Below are 9,801 nucleotides of genomic sequence, written 5' to 3' on the forward strand. Positions count from 1 at the left end.
ATGTTCTCTGTAGCTGTGCTGCTGCTGGCAGCTGGATCCTGTGAGTCTCTCTGGATCTGATTATAATATAACACAGTTCTTAATATTCTTCGTTGTGAATTGTTCATTTATACTAAACGTCTTTTCCACAGATGTGAACAGTGAGACTCTGACTCAGCCAGCCTCCCTGAATGTCCAGCCTGGTCAACCACTGACCATCACCTGTCAGGTCTCATATTCCTTTGGTAGCTATTATACAGCATGGATCAGACAACCTGCAGGGAAAGGACTGGAGTGGATTGGGAGTAAATATACAGGGGGTTCATACTACAAGGATTCCCTCAAAAACAAGTTTAGTATCTCATTAGACTCTTCCAGCAAAACAGTGACTCTGACTGGACAGAATGTGCAGCCTGAAGACACAGCTGTGTATTATTGTGCCAGAGAGCCACAATGATTCACACAATCAGTAGACGTGAACAAAAACCTCTCTATTGCTCAGCAGTTATATGAACCCACCAGAGGAGATGCTCACATCACATGAATGAATTGAAGATATGTATTATGGCCTAATAAAATAAAAGAAATATTGAATATAAATACCAATAAATTAATCATTGAACCTCTAAACATAGCTTTCAAATATATTTTTAATCAAAGTCACAGTAGGTGTCTTTTTCAATTCAATTCAATTTTCAATTCAATTTTATTAAAGTGTCAAATCATAACAAGTTATCTCAAGACACTTTACAAAGGCTAAAGAGCCATGAGAGAGAGAGAGAGAGAGAGAGAGAGAGAGAGAGAGAGAGAGAGAGAGAGAGAGAGAGAGAGAGAGAGAGAGAGAGAGAGAGAGAGAGAGAGAGAGAGAGAGAGAGAGAGAGAGAGAGAGAGAGAGAGAGAGGGGGAGAAACAAGGGAGAGACAAGGGAAACCAAACCAATTTGGTTTGGTACTATTTCACCTGTTCTATCAGTTCACATTCTATGGCTCTAATGGTGCTGTTGGCAGTTGGAGGCTGTTATAGAGAACAAAGGAACCCTAAATTATAAAATAAGTTTTAGTTCTGTAATCTCTGTTTGAAATATAAATATTGTTTTAAATCATTTCTTCTAAATCTAATGTTTTTTGTCTTTTCTTTTTATCTTATTTAACATTTTTAATGAAACATCCTTGTATGTGTTTTGCACTCTTTTAAGGATTTGTATTTTAATGTCTTAATTCTTAATGTTTTATGTAAAGCAATTTGAACTGCTTGTTGTAATGTGCTATACAATTAAGCTAGTCTTGTCTTGCCTTATTTCTTTATTGTCTCCACCAGCCGAAGGCTGAGGGAGAGTATGTTTTCCCCTCCGTCCGTCCGTGCGTCCGTCCGTGTGTCCGTGTGTCCGTGTGTCCTCGCAGTTTGTGTGCAGCTAATCTCAGTCGCCGTTGGCCCGATCGCTGCCAAACTGAGCACACACACTCCCTGGATGCCAATCTAGAACCTCTGCCCCACATTTTTCAAATCAGCCTCATGGTGGCGCTATAACAGGCCGATTTGTGTGGCCTGGTTGTTACCAGCTAATCTCCGGCGCCGTTGGCCCGATCGCTGCCAAACTGAGCACACACACTCCCTGGATGCTGATTCAGAACCTCTGCCCCACATTTTTTAAATCAGCCTCATGGTGGCGCTATAACAGGCCGATTTGTGTGGCCTGGTGGAGACCTGTGCTCGGAAGAGCACTGCTTCTAGTTCCAATCTATTTTCCATTCCATTCCATTCCATTCATGCTATCACATCACCGACGTCTGTCTGTTCACAAAAGCATGCATCTGTCTTTCCTCCTGCACACACGCACGCAAGCACGCACGCACGCACACACACACACACACACACACACACACACACACACACACACACACACACACACACACACACACACACACACACACACACACACACACACACACGCATTGCACAATCTTGCCTATATGTACGCATGTAAAATCATCAGTAGCAGTTGACAGACTTCCTGAAACTGTAGACGAAAACATTTCCTGCAGTCTATGAAGGTTTAGAAGTTAAAGGCTAATATTTGAATTAGAACTTTATTAATGTTGAACAATAATTATGTTTAGCAGTGAAAACCATTGTGGCTGAACAGCTGATATGAGAACCCTAACACACATACCAGATGACAATGACATTATACTCCAATTACTATAAAATGATTATTATATTGATTATATTGATTATAATTGATTAATAAGAGGTTTTATACCTGCATGACAGGATTTAAAATGCTTTGTTTAGATTTAAAATGATAATAATAATCAAATCTGAACACGTTTGATGAGCAAAAATAAGTCCAGCAAGGCCAACGCCACAAGCATTAGCTACAAAGGTAAACATCACATAAACTATAACACAGATGATACATCTTAACATTTTAACCACATGGAATGACAGTCCAATTTAGACCTTTAGAGGGGCGTCTATGCAAAGTGTCTCACTCCTCTACCTCTTTATAACCAGACTCTCAGATCTCTTCTCATGATGTGAGACTGACTGACATTAGAACCATGGAACTGAAGACTGACTGCAGTTTACTACTGATGATGGCGTCTGTATTCAGTATTAGTGAGTTGGTGATTATTACATGTATTAGTAAATGCTTAATTAAACATAATTAATAAATAAACTCATTGATGTGTTTATTTGTCTACAGGTGTTGAGGGTCAGACTTTGATTGAATCTGAACCAGCGGTTAAAAAGCCAGAAGAATCTCACAAGCTGACCTGTACAGCCTCTGGATTCACATTCAGTAGTTATGGAATGGTTTGGATCAGACAGGCTCCTGGTAAAGGACTGGAGTGGATTGCCTACGCTTATAGCACTACCACCTACTACTCCCAGTCAGTCCAGGGTCGGTTCACCATCTCCAGAGACAATAGCAGACAGCAGGTGTATCTTCAGATGAACAGTCTGAAGACTGAAGACTCTGCTGTTTATTACTGTGCTAGAGACTCACACTGACACAGGAGGCTGCAGAGCTGTACAAAAACATTTTTTTTAAGAACCTCCTCTTTTCTCGTTTCTAAAACTATTATGATATCAATGTTGTTATAGTCACAATCATGACAGTTCTACTCACCATGAAGGAAATAATTTCTAAAATAACCATTTACTCACCATGAAGGAAATCATGTCTAAAACTAGAAGCAGTGCTCTTCCGAGCACAGGTCTCCACCAGGCCGTGTGTCCTGGTGGTGCTACTGTATAATAGGCCAATGTAAAAAGGGTGGCATATGTTCTTCACCATAGATCTTTCATGGAAATCGGACGCTGCATGCATGATTTGAAACATTGTGTTCCAAAAATGTGTTTTGCTAAAGTCTACCTGCTGGTGGCGCTATAACAGGCCAATGTGAAAAAAGGTAGCATTTGTTCCTTGACCTAGTGGGAATATGTGTGGCAAATTTCACGGTAATCGCAAGCTGCGTTGATGATTTGAAGCATTTTGTTCAAAAACGGAGCAATCCTGCAAACTTTAGAAGCTAATATTAGCCAATCAGGATGGAATATGAAATATCAGACAGATCGGACTTGACCACATGACTATAGAGATACTGTGTACCGATTTGCGTGATTTTTGGATAAAATCTCAAGGAGTAATATCCAAAAATGTGTTTTACATAAATCGGCCCAAAGGTGGCACTATAAAAGATGTGAAAAATGCAGGGCAAAGGTTTATCCTTAGCCTCTAAGGAGTGCGCTTACAAAGTTTGAAACTGATCGGTGGAGTTATAGGTAAAACCACAAATCGGCCTGTTATAGCGCCACCATGAGGCTGATTTAAAAAATAATTAAGTGGCATTTCTTCCTCGGCCTAGTGGGAACGTGTGTGCGCGATTTCGTGATAATTGCATTTTGCGTTTGCGATTTGAGGCATTTTGTTCAAAACGGCTCAATCCTACAAACTTTGGAAGCCAATCTTAGCCAATCAGGATGGAATATGCAAAATCGGACAGATCTGTGTCGATCACATGACTGTCGAGATACTGCCTACCGATTTGTTGGATTTTTGGACAAAATCTGTAAGAGTAGTGCATAGAAATGTGTTTTGCGAACATCGGCCACTAGGTGGCGCTAGAAAAGGCCCATTTGAAAAATGTAGGGCAGAGGTTCTAGATTGGCATCCAGGGAATGTGTGTGCTCACTTTGGCAGTGACCGGGCCAACGGCGACTGAGATTAGCTGCACACAAACTGCGAGGACACACGGACACACGGACACACGGACGGACGCACGGACGGACGGACGGACGGACGAAGGGGAAAACATACTCTCCCCCAAGCCTTCGGCTGGTGGAGACAATAACCTTACTCTACCTGTGTGCAATCGTGTAAGAGTGTTGCAGACATGAACAAATATGTGATTGTGAACATCATCAAGGCTGAGGACACTGCAGTGTTTCACTGTTTCTGAAATTTAGACTGAAAATACGTTTCAGATCAAACACCATTCTTCAATTTCACATCGATATTTTGGAGACTATATTATTTCTATAGACACTAAGGCCTATAGCATAAGAGAAAATCTAGACTTGCTCCTATACTGTTTGACAAATGCAAAGCCAATGCATTAATAAAGCTTTGACAATATAAAAATGAACAAATATGTTCACCTGTTACTGTATATCAGTTCACATTATATACAGTAGTTCTGAGACAAAATATTAGTTATTTCTTACCCATATTCATATATTACATAATACTGTAACTCCAGGTATATTTACAATATGTACAATTTGCGATGATATAGATGTTTGCAGAGTTGTTACAAAAGATAATAACATAAGGACTTTCAGGCGGCACCAAAGTGCTTCTGGAAAACATCTGACACCTCAGGAGGGGAAACAGGGAACCATCCAACTTGATCCAAGCTGCTGTGTGCAGCAAGGATGGGACTTCAAATGAGGAATTTAGGCGGTGGAAGGAACACTTTAAGGAACTCCTAAACCCAATGAGATCAGACCCATCAGGCCTGAGGATGATGGGGGATCTGAGTCAATGTCCCGGGAGGAAGTCACTGAGGTAGTTAAGCAACAGTGGCAAACCGAGGTGGCGGTCCCACTTTTTAAAAGGGGAGACCAGCTGAGGGTGTGTTCCAACTAACGAGGCATCACATTACAGGGCCTTCCTGGGATACCCAAGGTACTGGATAGCAGGGTCCGGTCTACATGTGTCTTGTGGATTTGGAGAAGGCAAATGACGGGTCCCCGGGGAGGTTCTGTGGGAGGTGCCGTGGGAATATGGGGTGAGGGGGACCTTGTTGTGGGCTGTCCAATCTCTGTATGCCTAAACTTTGTCTGTGTGCTGCTGGGAAGTCATTCAGATTTGTTCCCACTATGGATTGACCTCCACCAGGGCTGCCCCTTGTCACCTATCCTGGATCAGTTCGCAGTCAAGTGTGCAGCTGCTGGGATGAGGATCAGCATCTCCAAATCTGAGGCCATGGTTCTCAGCGGGAAATCAATGTATTGTGCATTCCAAGTAGGGAACGAGACTTTGCCCCATGAAGGAGTTTAAGTATCTCTGGGTCTTGTTCAAGAGTGAGAGGGCGCTCAGCCAGAGAATCAGAGCAGCAGGAGTGGTATTGCAGTCACTATACTGCACTGTACTGCAAACAAAAAGAGACCTGAGCCGGAATGCAAAGCTCTCATGAAATGTGGGTCATGACCGAAAGACTAAGATTGTGGGTACAATCACCGGTCTGAGGTTTCTCAGACAGGTGGCTGGTCTCTCCCTTAAAGAGTGTCTCCTTGGTAGGTCCTTCCTGCTTGTCCCACTGGGAGCAGGAGACCCCCTGGCAGGCCAAGGACCAGATGGTATGTATAATGTGTCCTTGTCACAGCGAGGCTGCAGAGCTGTAAAAAACTAAAGATGTTGAAGAACTTCCTCTTTTCAATAAAAAAAAACTAGAATAAACAATACAAAAATGATTCTACAGTATAAGACAAATATGTGAGAATTATACTCCATGTGAAGGAATTATGTTCTAAAAGGACCTACCAGTGTCTTGTCTTGCAGTCTTGTATGAAGCTACAATTCATATACATCATTCTTTTACTACTTATAATTTAGGAGAATGAGTTTTTTCTACAGTGACACTGGCATTAAGAGAAAATATAAACCTCTACTGTGATGTACAAGCTGTTTTAAAAGAACTAGCCCTTACCCGTTCAAAGATATGAGCTCCAAAATGATGTGCAGTGTGTGGGTTATGGGATGTGCACTGTGCATACAGTATATGAGGGATGGAAAGTAACTTTAACTGGTGCTTGCATGATGTAGGAGCATCAATGTAAGAAACCCGTTTCGTTTAATGGCTACAGAGATACTGTGTCCCCCCCCCCCCCCCAGCCCGCCCGCCCACCCGCCTGCACACACACCCGCCTGCCTGCACACACACACACACACACACACACACACACACACACACACACACACACACACACACACACACACACACACACACACACACACACACACACACACACAGAGCTGGTTAAACATGTTGCCTCATGCTAGATGCAGAATAGATGTGCCTCATGCTAGATGCAGAATAGATAGTAGATACACCATAAAAATACTAATATACAGCATACGATTTGTGAAAGTGACAAACGGGCTTCACAGTTATGTTATGTGTGTTCATATGCTAATGGTGATGCGATTTCAGATCAATTGCTCCAGCCACTGAGGAGAAACGCTGTTTCAGACAGACAGACAGACAGACAGACAGACAGACAGACAGACAGACAGACAGACAGACAGACAGACAGACAGACAGACAGACAGACAGACACTCAGACATTCATCATCCAACAACACTGTTTCCCCACACAACATGTAATAAATCAATTCTATGTTCAAGATGAACCATGACAGTAATCTAGTCCTGATAATGTTAATAGCTTTGTGTCATTATGTAAAACACATATTTGGTTTCCTCAATCCTCCTCCTAACAGTCCTCATATAAATGCCATTAATTTGTGGTTGAGAGAGTCAGTCCGTCCCTCTGAGAAGAGCAGCTTCATCTTATGAAACCATGTTCTCTGTAGCTGTGCTGCTGCTGGCAGCTGGATCCTGTGAGTCTCTCTGGATTTGATTATAATATAACACAGTTCTCAATATTCTTCGTTGTGAATTGTTCATTTATACTCAACGTCTTTTCCACAGGTGTGAACAGTGAGACTCTGACTCAGCCAGCCTCCCTGAATGTCCAGCCTGGTCAACCACTGACCATCACCTGTCAGGTCTCATATTCTGTTGGTAGCTATTATACAGCATGGATCAGACAACCTGTAGGGAAAGGACTGGAGTGGATTGGGAGTAAATATACAGGGGATTCATACTACAAGGATTCCCTCAAAAACAAGTTTAGTATCTCATTAGACTCTTCCAGCAACACAGTAGTGACTCTGAATGGACAGAACGTGCAGCCTGAAGACACAGCTGTGTATTATTGTGCCAGAGAGCCACAATGATTCACACAATCAGTAGACGTGAACAAAAACCTCTCTATCACTCAGCAGTTATATGAACCCACCAGAGGAGATCACATCACATGAATGAATTGAAGATAGGTATATGGCCGAATAAAAATGAAAAAATATTGAATATAAATACCAATAAATGAATCATTGAACCTCTAAACATAGCTTTCAAATATATTTTTAATCAGAGTCTTTAAGACACTACCTCCAATTTGGTATTGTACTGTTAGTTCACCTGTATCAGTTCACACTCTATGGCTCTAATGGTGCTGTTGGCAGTTGGAGGCAGTTATAGAAAACAAAGGAAACCTAAATTATAAAATAAGTTTTAGTTCTGTAACCTGTGTTTGAAATATATATATATATATATATATATATATATATATATATATATATATATATATATATATATATATATATATATATATATATATATTAAATCATTTCTTCTACAATCTATTGTTTTTGTCTTTTCTTTTTATCTTATTTTGTTTTTTTAATGTCATTGTATTCAAACAACAATGTCTTAATGCTTAATGTTTAATGTAAAGCAATTTGAACTGCCTTGTTTGTTGTAATGTGCTATACAAATAAGCTTGTCTTGTCTTGCCTTATTGTATAGAGTATATTGAAATTGGTTGACAGTACAACATTTACTTGGAGATACAACTGTTTTTAAATGACAAAATCAAATCTGATCATTGTGATATGTTACTTTAAACCTGTTGGGTGGCCTGTATTTCACCTTCAGAAAAAAATCCCTGTTTTTGAAATGTGTAATTCATATGAAAGAATTATTAAACAACCCTTATTTACTACAGCTCAGCCACTATTTATTTGATATTGACATTCAGGCTCTGACCTTATTAACCTACACACTGTAGTAGGTCTTTTAAATTGTGTTTTTTTACACTACACAACAACGGATCACACACTGCAAGATTTCATCAGGATGTGATCCAGAACATTTTCTTTATTCCAATCTTTATTCCAAAAACAATTCCTGCAGTCTATGAAGGTATAGGCTAATATCTGAAGAAGAACTTTATTAATGTTGAACAATAATTATGTTTTGCAGTGAAAACCATTGTGGTTGAACAGCTGATTGAGAACCCTAACACACATACCAATTACATTATATTCCAATTACTATGAATTGATTATATTAATACGACATAAAACCTATACCTGACAGGATTTAAAACCCTTTGTTGAGAGGGGATGCAGTATAAAGTGATAATAATAATCAAACCTGAACATGTTTGATGAGCGAAAATAGGCCCAGCAGGTCCAACGCCACAAGCATTTAGCTACAAACGTAAACATCACATAAACTATAAAACAGATGATACATCTTAACATTTTAACCACATGGAATGATAGTCCAATTTAGGCCTTTAGAGGGCGTCTATGCAAAGTGTCTCACTCCTCTAGCTCTTTATAACCAGATTCTCAGCTCTGTTCTCATGATGTGAGACTGTCTGACATTAGAGCCATGGAACTGAAGACTTACTGCAGTTTACTACTGATGATGGTGTCTATATTCAGTATTAGTGAGTTGGTGATTATTACAATGTATTAGTAAATTCTTAATGATATAATTATACATAAAAATCAATGAATAAACTTATTGACGTGTTGATTTGTCTACAGGTGCTGAGGGTCAGACTTTGATTGAATCTGAACCAGCGGTTAAAAAACCTGGAGAATCTCACAAGCTGACCTGTACAGCCTCTGGATTCACTTCATTCAGTAGTTATGGAATGGTTTGGATCAGACAGGCTCCTGGTAAAGGACTGGAGTGGATTGCCTACGTTCATAGCACTACCACCTACTACTCCCAGTCAGTCCAGGGTCGGTTAATCATCTCCAGAGACGATAGCAGACAGCAGGTGTATCTCCAGATGAACAGTCTGAAGACTGAAGACTCTGCTGTTTATTACTGTGCTAGATACTCACAGTGACACAGGAGGCTGCAGAGCTGTACAAAAACATTTTTTTGAAGAACTTCCTCTTTTCACGTTTTTAAAACTATTATGATATCATCAATGTTATCACAATCATGACAATTCTACTCACCACAAAGGAAATAATTTCTAAAAGAACCTTACACTACCTGCGTGCAATCGTTTAAGAAGTCTTACAGACATGAACAAATGTATGATTGTGAACATCATCAAGGCTGAGGACACTGCAGTGTTTACTGTTTCTGAGATTTAGACTGAAAATAAGTTTCAGATCAAATTCTTCAATTTCACATCAATATTTTGGAGACTACCGGT

The 9,801-nt window shown here is 40.2% G+C and overlaps 1 gene segment (V, D, J or C); it reads left to right on the plus strand.

Annotated features, from left to right (window-relative positions):
• Positions 1-2,994, plus strand: LOC308282790 (Ig heavy chain V region 914-like). The segment is given in 3 exons: positions 1-40; positions 132-224; positions 2,687-2,994.
• Positions 2,995-9,801: the final 6,807 nt, after the last annotated feature.

The sequence above is a fragment of the Nannobrachium achirus genome (assembly GCF_963921795.1).
Source record: "Nannobrachium achirus genome assembly, chromosome: 4".
Taxonomy (NCBI): Eukaryota; Metazoa; Chordata; class Actinopteri; order Myctophiformes; family Myctophidae; genus Nannobrachium; species Nannobrachium achirus.